General features: G+C 43.6%; 1 protein-coding gene across 2 annotated transcripts in view; it reads left to right on the plus strand.

Moving 5' to 3' along the window:
• The first annotated feature begins 3,173 nt into the window (after window positions 1-3,173).
• The window catches only part of LOC139265346 (lysosomal amino acid transporter 1 homolog), a 61,929-nt gene continuing 54,744 nt past the window's right edge, over window positions 3,174-10,358 (plus strand). For both annotated transcript variants that reach the window (XM_070882313.1, XM_070882314.1), the window contains exon 1: window positions 3,174-3,332. The gene's annotated coding sequence lies outside the window, so the exon portion shown is untranslated. The remainder of the gene's footprint in view (window positions 3,333-10,358) is intronic.

Here is a 10,358-nt window from a genome sequence, read left to right on the forward strand (position 1 = left end):
AAATTTTAGCCCAAACAGATATTGATGCATTTTCTTTGCCCCATAGACACACGCTAACGCTTCTTTTTCAATCATGCTGTAAGCTCTCTCAGCCTTAGACAGATTCCTGGATACATAAGCAACCGGTTGCAATTTCCCCACATCATTAGCTTGTTGCAATACACACCCAATGCCATATGACGACACATCACATGCTAGTACCAAACACTTACATGGATCATACAACATAAGCAATTTGTTTGAGCATAACAATTTTCTAGCTTTTACAAAGGCATTTTCTTGGCTTTTGCACCATGCCCATTCATCCCCTTTACGCAGTAAGATGTGCAATGGTTCTAACAGTGTGCTGAGACCCGGTAAGAAGTTGCCAAAGTAGTTCCGGAGTCCTAGAAACGACCGCAGCTCCATCACGTTCTGTGGCATCGGTGCGTTCTCAATTGCCTCCGTCTTCGAATAGGTGCACCTAATGCCGTCCACCGCGATCCTCCTCCCCAGGAACACTACTTCAGGTGCCAGGAAGACGCACTTCGAGCATTTTAATCTGAGCCCTACGCAGTTGAGTCGACTAAGAACCTCCTCCAGGTTCTGCAGATGCTCGGCTGTGTCCCGACCTGTAACCAAGATGTTGTCCTGGAAGACCACGGTGCACGGGACGGACTTCAGTAAGCTTTCCATGTTTCTCTGGAATATTGCCGCCACTGATCGAATTCCAAACGGGCATCTGGTATAAATAAAAAGACCTTTGTGAGTGTTGATGCAGGTGAGGCCCTTCGATGATTCCAGTTCCTACGTCATGTAGGCTGAAGTCAAATCCAGCTTCGTGAACGTCTTTCCTCCCGCTAGCGTTGCAAAGAGGTCGTCGGCCTTTGGTAGTGGATATTGGTCCTGCAGGGAGAAACGATTGATAGTTACTTTGTAATCGCCACAGATTCTGACAGTGCCGTCTCCCTTGAGGACTGGGACAATAGGACTGGCCCACTCATTGAACTCGATCGGTGAGATGATGCCCTCGCTTTGCAATCAGTCTAGCTCGATCTTTACCCTTTATCTCATCATGTACGGTACTGCGCTCGTCTTGTGATGGATGGGTCGCGCCCCCGGAATTAGGTGGATCTGCACTTTTGCTCCTTGGAATTTCCTGATGCCTGGTTTGAACAGCAAAGGGAACGTGTGTAAGACCTGGGCACACGAAGTGTCGTCAGCGGGCAATAGCGCTCGGACGTCATCCCAGTTCCAGCTCCTGCCGAGCAGCATGGGACCATCGCCCGGTACTTATGCACCGCTCCATCGTAGGAGACCTTTACGGTAGCACTGCCGATTACGGGAATCAGTTCCTTTGTGTAAGTTCTTAGTTTCGTGCAAATTGAAGGTAAGACTGTCCTTGAGGCCTTGCTACACCACAGTTTCTCCAAAGTCTTTTTGCCCATGATGGACTGGCTCGCGCCCATGTCCAGCTCCATTGACACCGGGAGTCCAATTAGTTCAACATTAAGCATTATCGGGGGACAATTCGTCGTGAATGTGTGCACCCCATATACCTCTGCCTCTTCGGTCCGAGGCTCTGGTTCGTCGTGATCCTCCGTGGATCTGTCCTCCTCTGCAACATGGTGGTTTGCAGGTTTAACAGGATTTGCAGTTCACCTGCACATACGTTGGAGGTGTCCCATTGTTCCACAGCCCTTGCAAACGTACCCTTTGAATCGGCATGAATGGAAATGATCACCCCCGCAGCGCCAACAACGTGTTAATGACCTTGCATTCATCACCCTTGATGGTGAACTCAGACATCTGCGGACGTGCAGCTGCAGGCATGTGTGACCTACCCTGTACGTTGCGATTTGAAAACAACATCATTTTGTTCACAGCACTAGTATGCTGAGAGATTTGCTTAGTATTGTCATTCGTAGCAATGACCATCTGGGCTATCGCTATGGCCTTACTCAAGGTTGGGGTCTCTGCAGTTAAAAGTTTGCGAAGTATGGTTTCGTGGCCAATGCCAAGTACGAAAAAATCTCTGAGCATGTGCTCCAAATGTCCTTCAAATTTGCAATGTCCTGCAAGGTGTCTTAGCTCGGCGACATAACTTGCCATTTCCTGGCCTTCAGAACTTTTGTAGGTGTAGAACCGGTATCTTGCCATCAGAACGCTTTCCTTCGGGTTCAAATGCTCTCGGACCAGTGTGCACAAATCATCGGACGATTTCTCCGTGGGTTTCGCTGAAGTGAGCAGATTCTTCATGAGGCCATACATTGGTGCCCCACAGACAGGATCACCCTTCATTTAGCAGCGTTCTCTTCTCCACCTAGCTCATTGGCTACGAAGTATTGGTCAAGTCGCTCCACAAAAGTTTCCCAATCATCTCCGTCCGAGAATTTCTCCAGGATGCCCACTGTTCTCTGCATCTTTAGGTTCGCTATCTGTATCTCGTCGCCAGTTGTTATGTATGGAGAAAGAGTCAGACTGACCACTGTGAGCTCAAAGTAAACTGTGACCGTCGTCTTTTATTGCAGGTATACAGACTGCCTCTCCAACCTGTGGGGCCTCCTTAAATACCTGTGTTCCCAAAGGATTATGGGATCCCTTGGGACTCCAGGGGATGAGCCCTCTGGTGGCTGTACAGAGTAAATACAAGTTTACATATATAACAATATCCTTTCGTAAATATGGAAACCAAAACTGCATTCAGTATTCCAGGTGTGGCCTCACAAATACCTTATATAGCTGTAGCAAGACTTCCCTGCTTTTATACTCCATCCCCTTTGCGATAAAGGCCAAGATTCCATTGGCTTTCCTGATCACTTTTGCTGTACCTGCATACTATCCTTTGTGTTTCATGCACAAGTACCCCCAGGTCTGGCACTTTGCAATCTTTCTCCATTTAAATAATAACTTGCTGTTTGATTTTTTTCTGCCAAAGTGCATGATATCTCACTTTTCAACATTATACTCCCTCTGCCAAATTGAACTTCGACTCACAAAGTGTTCCAAGAATAATAAGTAACATTCCAAGAAATACTAAATTCCTGTGAAATGTCCCGTTTTTCTGCCTGCAGTTATTTCCTTCCTTTTCATGTTTAAAATGGTGAGTTTTGTGTCTCAGTGAAAAGCACCAGATGCACTTTGACCATGCCAGTCCGCCGATGCGGAGGCGCTGTTGATGGAGCGACTGTGCTCGCAGCTTTGAACTGCAGGTTGGAGGCTCAGTGCTTCCGCTCGGATTTAAAAACATTGTTCGCAATGCCAAATTAAATGGCGAATTCAGAGAAATAAGGTTTGGGGAAAGTATACCATCTTCAGCAGGGACGAGTATGGACATTCAGAGATGCTAAAAGGTGAGTACAACGTGTACAGTCGGCAGCGACAGCAGGGACCGTGAACAGTTTTTATCTCCTCCGTTCGATTGTGAACAAGTGCAGCATTGCTGCTGGAATACGTGTCACTGTTGGAAATAGATAAAATATTTCCTGATGAATAAGCATATGCAGAGATTATCTCATTGAATTATTAAACACATACAATCTAGGTTCAGTAACCATTTTTATAATGAAATGAATTATGAAAAGCAGTCGATGTCTGTATAGTTGGATCTGCAATTGTTTAATTCATGGTAGTTTTGTGAATGGCCGAGTGAAGCTGAGTTCTGTGCTACAAGGTTTGCACATATCTTCACAACGTGTTTGGCAAACTTTTCAAGCAGAAGTTGCCATTAACGGAAGGTCTAACTGAGTTATTTATGTTGTGTACAAGTTGTAAAGCACACACTATTTCTTATGTTCTTAGGATAGAACAATCGTACAAAAGGGAATCCAATCAAAGTAACGCCAATAATTGGCCCCAGCTACAAGCAGCCACGTAATGCGTGGAAATAGTTCAATTCCGACCTGTCCAGCTATTTCCTGAGTAATTTCATTAGGAAATGAAGTGTAAGCATACCCCCCTGCTGTCAGATTGCTTTTTCAATGTCAAATCCTGGATGAGTCGCAACTTCGTCAAGCTCAACATAGTAAAAGGATAGTCACATTTTCCAATCCTCCTTGGATTATGGAGGTGGTGCCAGAGGACTGGAGGATTGCAAATGTTACTGTTTTTGAAAAAGAGAGAGGGAAAAACCTGGCACCCACAGGCTAGTCAGCCCAACATTGCTGTAGAGACCATAATCCGGAACAAAATTAATTGGCATTTAGAAAAGTATGTGCTAATAAATGAAAGTCCACATGGATTTGTTATATACAAATCATATTTGACTAACTTGATCCAGTTCTTTGATGAAGTAAGGGAGAGGGTTGATGAGGGTAGTGCAGTTGATGTGTATATGGACTTTCAAAAGCCATTTGACAAAGTACCACATACTAGACATAAACAAAATTAAAGCCTGTGGAATTAAAGTGTAGTTACAAAACTGGCTAAGGGACAGAAAACAAAGAGTAGCAGTGAATGCTTGTTTATTCAGACTGGAGGGGAGTATACAGTGGTGTTCCCCATGGGTCGGTGTTAGGACCACTGCTCTTTATGATATATATTTATGGCCTGGACTTGGGTATACAGGGCATCATTTCAAAGTTTGTAGATGATACGAAATTCAGAAATGTGGTAAACAATGAGATGGATAGTACCAGATGTCAGGAGGGCATAGACAGACTGTTGAAATGGGCAGACACATGGCAGATGAAATTTAACGCAGAGAAGTGTGAAGTGATACATTTTGCCAGGAAGAATGAGGAGAGGCAATATGAGCTAAATGGTACAATTTTAAATTTGGTGCGGGAACAGAGAGACCTGGGGGATTACGCAGACAAATCTTTGAAGATGACAGGATAAGTTGAGAAGGCTGTTTTTTTTGGATATGGGATCCTAGGCTTTATTAATAGAGGAATAGAGTACAAAAGCAAGGAAGTGATGCTATTCTTCATAAAACAGGTTAGGCCTCAGGTGGAGTATTGTGTTCAATTCTGGGCTAAATTTCTAGATAAATACTTGAAGGAGATAAATTTACAGGACTATGGGGAAAGAGCTTGGGGAGTGGGGTTCATTCGATAGCTCTACCAAAGAGTCGGCACAGGCATGATGGGCTGAATGGCTTCCTGTGCTGTATGATTCTATGATTCAATAACATCAGGAAGACTAACAGCATAATTCTCAGTCCCCACCCCTACTTCCTTGCCACTGATTACACCTTTTTCAATGGCGATTCTCAGGCCGAATCAGACCATTTGTAAACTTGATCCCCTGTTCAGCCCTGAGCTGAGCTATAAATCCCATATCCTATCCATCTGCAAGATTGCTTATTTTTACCTCTGCAACTTTGCTCCCTTTGTCTTTATCTCAGCCGCTCTCCCAACAAATTCCTTCTACATACCATTGCCACCATCAGACTTGACTATTCTAATACTTTTCTTGCTGGCCTCCCATCTGCCACAAACTTCAATTTGTCCAAAACTCCGCTACGTGTATACTGTCCTGCATTAAATTCCACTTGCTCATCATCCTAGTCCTCGCTGACCTACACTTGCTCCTGATTTCCAAAAATATTAAATTCAAAACCCTTGTCCTCATTTATAAATTCCTACGTGCCACACCTTATCTTTGTAATCTCCTCCAGCCCTATAACTCCTCCTAAACATTCTGTTAATTTGACCAGGGTATTTTGTTGGCCGTCGTAACCCTTCAGCCCACCATTCATCATAGAGCCCTTAGCTGCCTCAATCCTACTCTTTGGAACTCCCTCTCTAAATTTCTCCACTTCCCAACCTCTCTTTCCATTTTTATGAACCTCCTTAAGATCCTTTTTGTTGATCAAGCTTTCGATTGCCCTTTTCTTAATGCAATTGCCCATTTTCCTTGTGCCTATTTGTGAAGCACCTTGGGACTTTTCTTTACATTGGGTGTCAGGTGTGGCTCAGTTGGTAGCACTCTCACCTCCTGTTACAAGGTAGTGGGTTCAAGTCCTACACCAGAGACTTGAGCACAACATTTAGGCTGACACTCCCAGTGCAATTCTGAGGGAGTGCTGCACTGTCGGAGGTGTCGTATTTTGGATGAGATATTAAACTGAGGCCCCATCTGCCCTTTCAGGTGGAAGTAAAAGATCTCATGGCATTATTCATAGAAGAGCAAGGGAGTTCTGCTTGGTCTCCTGGGCAATATGTATCCCTTATCCAACATGAGTAATACAGATTATCTGGTAATTTATCTTTTGCTGTTTGCAGGGCCTTGCTGTGTGCAAATTGGTTGCCTTGTTTCCTACACTACAACAGTGACTGCACTTCAAAAGTACTTCATTGGCTGTAAAGCACTTTGCCCTGAGGCCGTGAAAGGCGCCATATAAATCTAAGGGTTTTTTTTCTTGTTATATGAAGTCAAAACATTGTAGTGGTCACGGAGTCCTGTTTTGATGATCAGTTGTTTGATGCATAATTGAAGGAGTAAGAGAAAGGAAGTTGGAAATCTGTAAGACACAGCATCTTTACCCCCACATTCGCAAAGCATGTAGTTCAGCAGACTAAGGCAAAAAATGCTGGTTGTGTGAATGCTTCTCAAGAAGTCATGGGACCTGGCAGAATGTCAGGAAGACTTTGCAGCAAGTCTGCATGCATTGCCATTCCAAACTGTATGGCCTTCCTGATCAGTCTTGACATCTGAAATGCTCTATCATGACCTCAATGTTATATTTTGTTATTGCCCTCTTTGTAGCGAACTCCTCATTGTACCTGCACTCTGTTTCTTTCAGTAGCTGGCACAGTAATTATGAGCTATGGCTGTAGAGGGTCTTCTTGGTCTTTCAACCTTCCACTCTTGCTCCTCCATCAGATAATAATAACATAGATGTTTGCTTCAAAAAGAAAGAAGGAAAGAACTTGCATTTATGTAACGCCTTTCAGGACCTCAAGACATTCTAAAGTGCTTTACAGCCAATGAAGTACTTTTTGAAGTGTAGTCACTGTTGTAATGTAGAAAACGTGATAGCTATTGGCACACAGCCAGGTCCCACGAACAGCAATGAGATAATGATCAGATAATCTGTTTTAGTGATGCTGGTTAAGGGATAAATATGGGCCAGGACACTGGGGAGAACTCCCCTGCTTTCCTTCGATTATTGCCACAGGATATTTTACATCTGCCGAAGAAGGCAGACGTGGCCTCGGTTTAACGTCTCATCCAACTGTACTGAAGTGTGAACCTAGATTATGTGTTCAAGTCTCGAATGGGACTTTAACTCGTAGACCTCTGACTCAGCAGCGAGAGTGTTACCACTGAGACAAGGCTGATGCCTATGGGGTAATTGTGTAGACTCCTGAAGAATCAGGCCTTCGCCTATAATATCCTGTGGTAGTGGTCATGTACCAGCTGCACACTTTGAATAATAGCCTTACAGTTCTTTCAGTCTATTGCATTGTGCAAAAGTGCCCAAATAGCAATCTGCATATATTTATTGACTCACTGTATTCTTGAAAAGGCAACAATGTATTTTACCCTGTTGCTGAGCTGGAAAAGCGAAGGAATAGATGGCTTTGCAAAATAAGTTATCGCTTGCTTCTCTGAGACACTGCATATGTCACCAGTACTTGCTTGGAAAGGCCCAATGGATAGAAATCTCGAGCAATGCTGACTTTCGCAGTGCTTTACAGACCGTCTCTGCACATCCTCATTGAGTAGATTACATTCTTTTGTCACAGCATCCCAGTTAAGCTTCAGTCTAAAAAGGTACTGCTGATCACTCATTCCCAGATAGCTGTGCCTAGGATATTAGACTTGATGAGTTGGGTGCCAGTGGGACTTCATCTGATGAGTGTGCTACCTTGCATCAAGCACACTGAATCTACTACCCACGTGTTAGATTAGGGCCTGACGTGGATATTCTCTTGGGTACAGCAGTGCTTGTCATTCCTGTCAGCAGACTGAGTGTCTTGCATTTTAAGAGTGTGCCCATACTGCCCAATATTTAATTATAAGTGCAGCAATAGGACTCCTTTGTGATTTGAACTCGATTTTGCGCCTTTCGCACATGCCCTGACTTATGTCTCTCCAATTATCTCAAGGCGGACTGAGAAAAATACATGGTGAAATGAGTCCAGGAACAAATTGTTAAGCTGCTTTAATTCAGAGACAGCAAGCGAATATACAGAGTAATAGTCACATTAAATTCCACTTGCCGCACTCCATTTTACTACTCAAAAAATGGGGAATAATAAACCACACATCTTGCCCCGTTTGAGTGCTGATTTACAACTTTTTGGCATGCCACTCTCTCTAGACAACTTCTATTTTAAAGACCTGACCTCCCTGCATTTTTAGCTTCCAACCCTGGGCCAGGATCTGTATCACTCAGTCCTTTATTTGAAATGTGGCCGCCTCCAGAATATGGGTTTTCCTCTCTTTCCTGTTATTCCTGGAAGCAAAGCGCTAGTGTCTCTGACACCTTCTCAAGCAGTGATTTGAGAGCCGGCCAGTCAACCACACCAACTAACCCCTCCCTTAGAAGTTTATTCTCTGCAGACAAGTCATGCAATGTCCACAGAATTGTCCTCGCCACAATGGATGTTAATATTAGTTGGCTGCCTGCGACAAGATGATGAATTGCTTAACGTCCCTGATCGTCCTGGATAATAAGCCTGGGATAAGACAATAGAGCCTCTTTGTATCCGTTTGAAATAGACTTTGAATTGTGACAGCTCACATATTAGCTTATCTGGTTTTAATACACATTCTTAAATGCTTTTGGCCTTTCTTTTTAAACCTGTGCAAATTTATTTTGTTCTAAATCGCACATCTTTAACATAGCTCAATCCAAGCAATCCAGGAAGTAGCTCTGTTCAGTACCACGTCAGCACTCAATAACTCAAAGCAGTCTGCAGCTGCTGGTGCAATGCAGCTTTTAAATAAGGTTAAAAACACACTGAACATGTAATCAGGAGACATTGCAAAATGTGCAGGTTTCATTTAAATACCAATTATGCTGGTAATAACAAGCTATAACTAGTTAGTCACTTCATTCTGCCATTTACTTTATATTATTTGGTAAAGATGGCGAACTGTGTACTGTCTGGCATTCTGATAATTACTGCTTCCGCAAGATCCTAAAAATCCCCTGCGAGACACACCAACATTCGCGTCCAAGACCAGGCCAACATCCCCAGCATTAAAGCACTGACCACACTTGATCAGCTCCGCTGGGCAGGCCACATTGTCCGCATGCCAGACACGAGACTCCCAAAGCAAGCGCTCTACTCGGAACTCCTTCATAGCAAATGAGCCAAAGGAAACATTACAATGACACCCTCAAAGCCTCCCTGATAAAGTGCAATATCCCCACTGACACCTGGGAGTCCCTGGCCAAAGACCGCTCTAAGTGGAGGAAGTGCATCCGGGATGGCGCTGAGCGCCTCGAGTCTCATCGCTGAGTGCATGCAGAAATCAAGCACAGACAGCGGAATGAATGTGCGGCAAACCTGTCCCACACTCCCTTGCCCTCAACGACTGTCTGTCCCACCTGTGGCAGGGACTGTGGCTCTCATATTGGAGTGTTCAGCCACCAAAGAACTCGCTTCAGGAGTGGAAGCAAGTCTTCCTCGATTCCGAGGGACTGCCTATGATGATGATGAATCACTGGGAGCTAACACACTAATGGCGCAGGCTGTAATCTTAATGGCAACTTAATTTCCCAGGATTTTATTGTTTTGAGATGGGAAAGAGAAATACCTCATTTTTGTCATCATGATATCCCACGCAAGAGACATAAATTTTATTTGAAGTTTATTATATTACAATTGGAGAAAAAGTTTCTAATTTTTTGTTATGAAATCAATCATGCTTTTGAATAAAATAAAATCAAAAAATAAAGATCTGACGTAATATTGATCTCTTCTAGGTGAGTTGACAGCTCAACAGTATCTTTTTCTTGATAGATGTTGCACATAGATCCTTCCACTTAACCTATATATCATTTGAAAAATGATTTGTGTTTGTATTAAAATTGCTATTTGAACAAACTATTGAAAGCATCCTTTACGTTAGACAAAGCACGTATTGTACAAGAGGCAAGATTGAAGAAATTGGTTTTCGAAGCAGCTAAAGGTTCAACAATGGTGCTGGAACTTTCATCAGTCAGCCATGTTGAAACCAAACAAATGATTAATTACATTGAGTTACTGGTTGAAACTGGCGTAGAAAAACTGTTTTAAACTGCACACACACTTTCAAAAATCAGATACCTCGAAGACTATGGGCCCAAGTTTCGGGCCGCGCCTAAAGCGGCGCAGCCCGGACCTGGACACCTGTTTTTTGCGCCAGAAAGTGCGCCTAAAAAAAATCCTTACCTATATCACGGCTCCCTGCAGGCTTTCTACAGCTGGGCATAGAGC

Source organism: Pristiophorus japonicus, chromosome 6 (genome assembly GCF_044704955.1).
Source record: "Pristiophorus japonicus isolate sPriJap1 chromosome 6, sPriJap1.hap1, whole genome shotgun sequence".
NCBI lineage: Eukaryota > Metazoa > Chordata > Chondrichthyes > Pristiophoridae > Pristiophorus > Pristiophorus japonicus.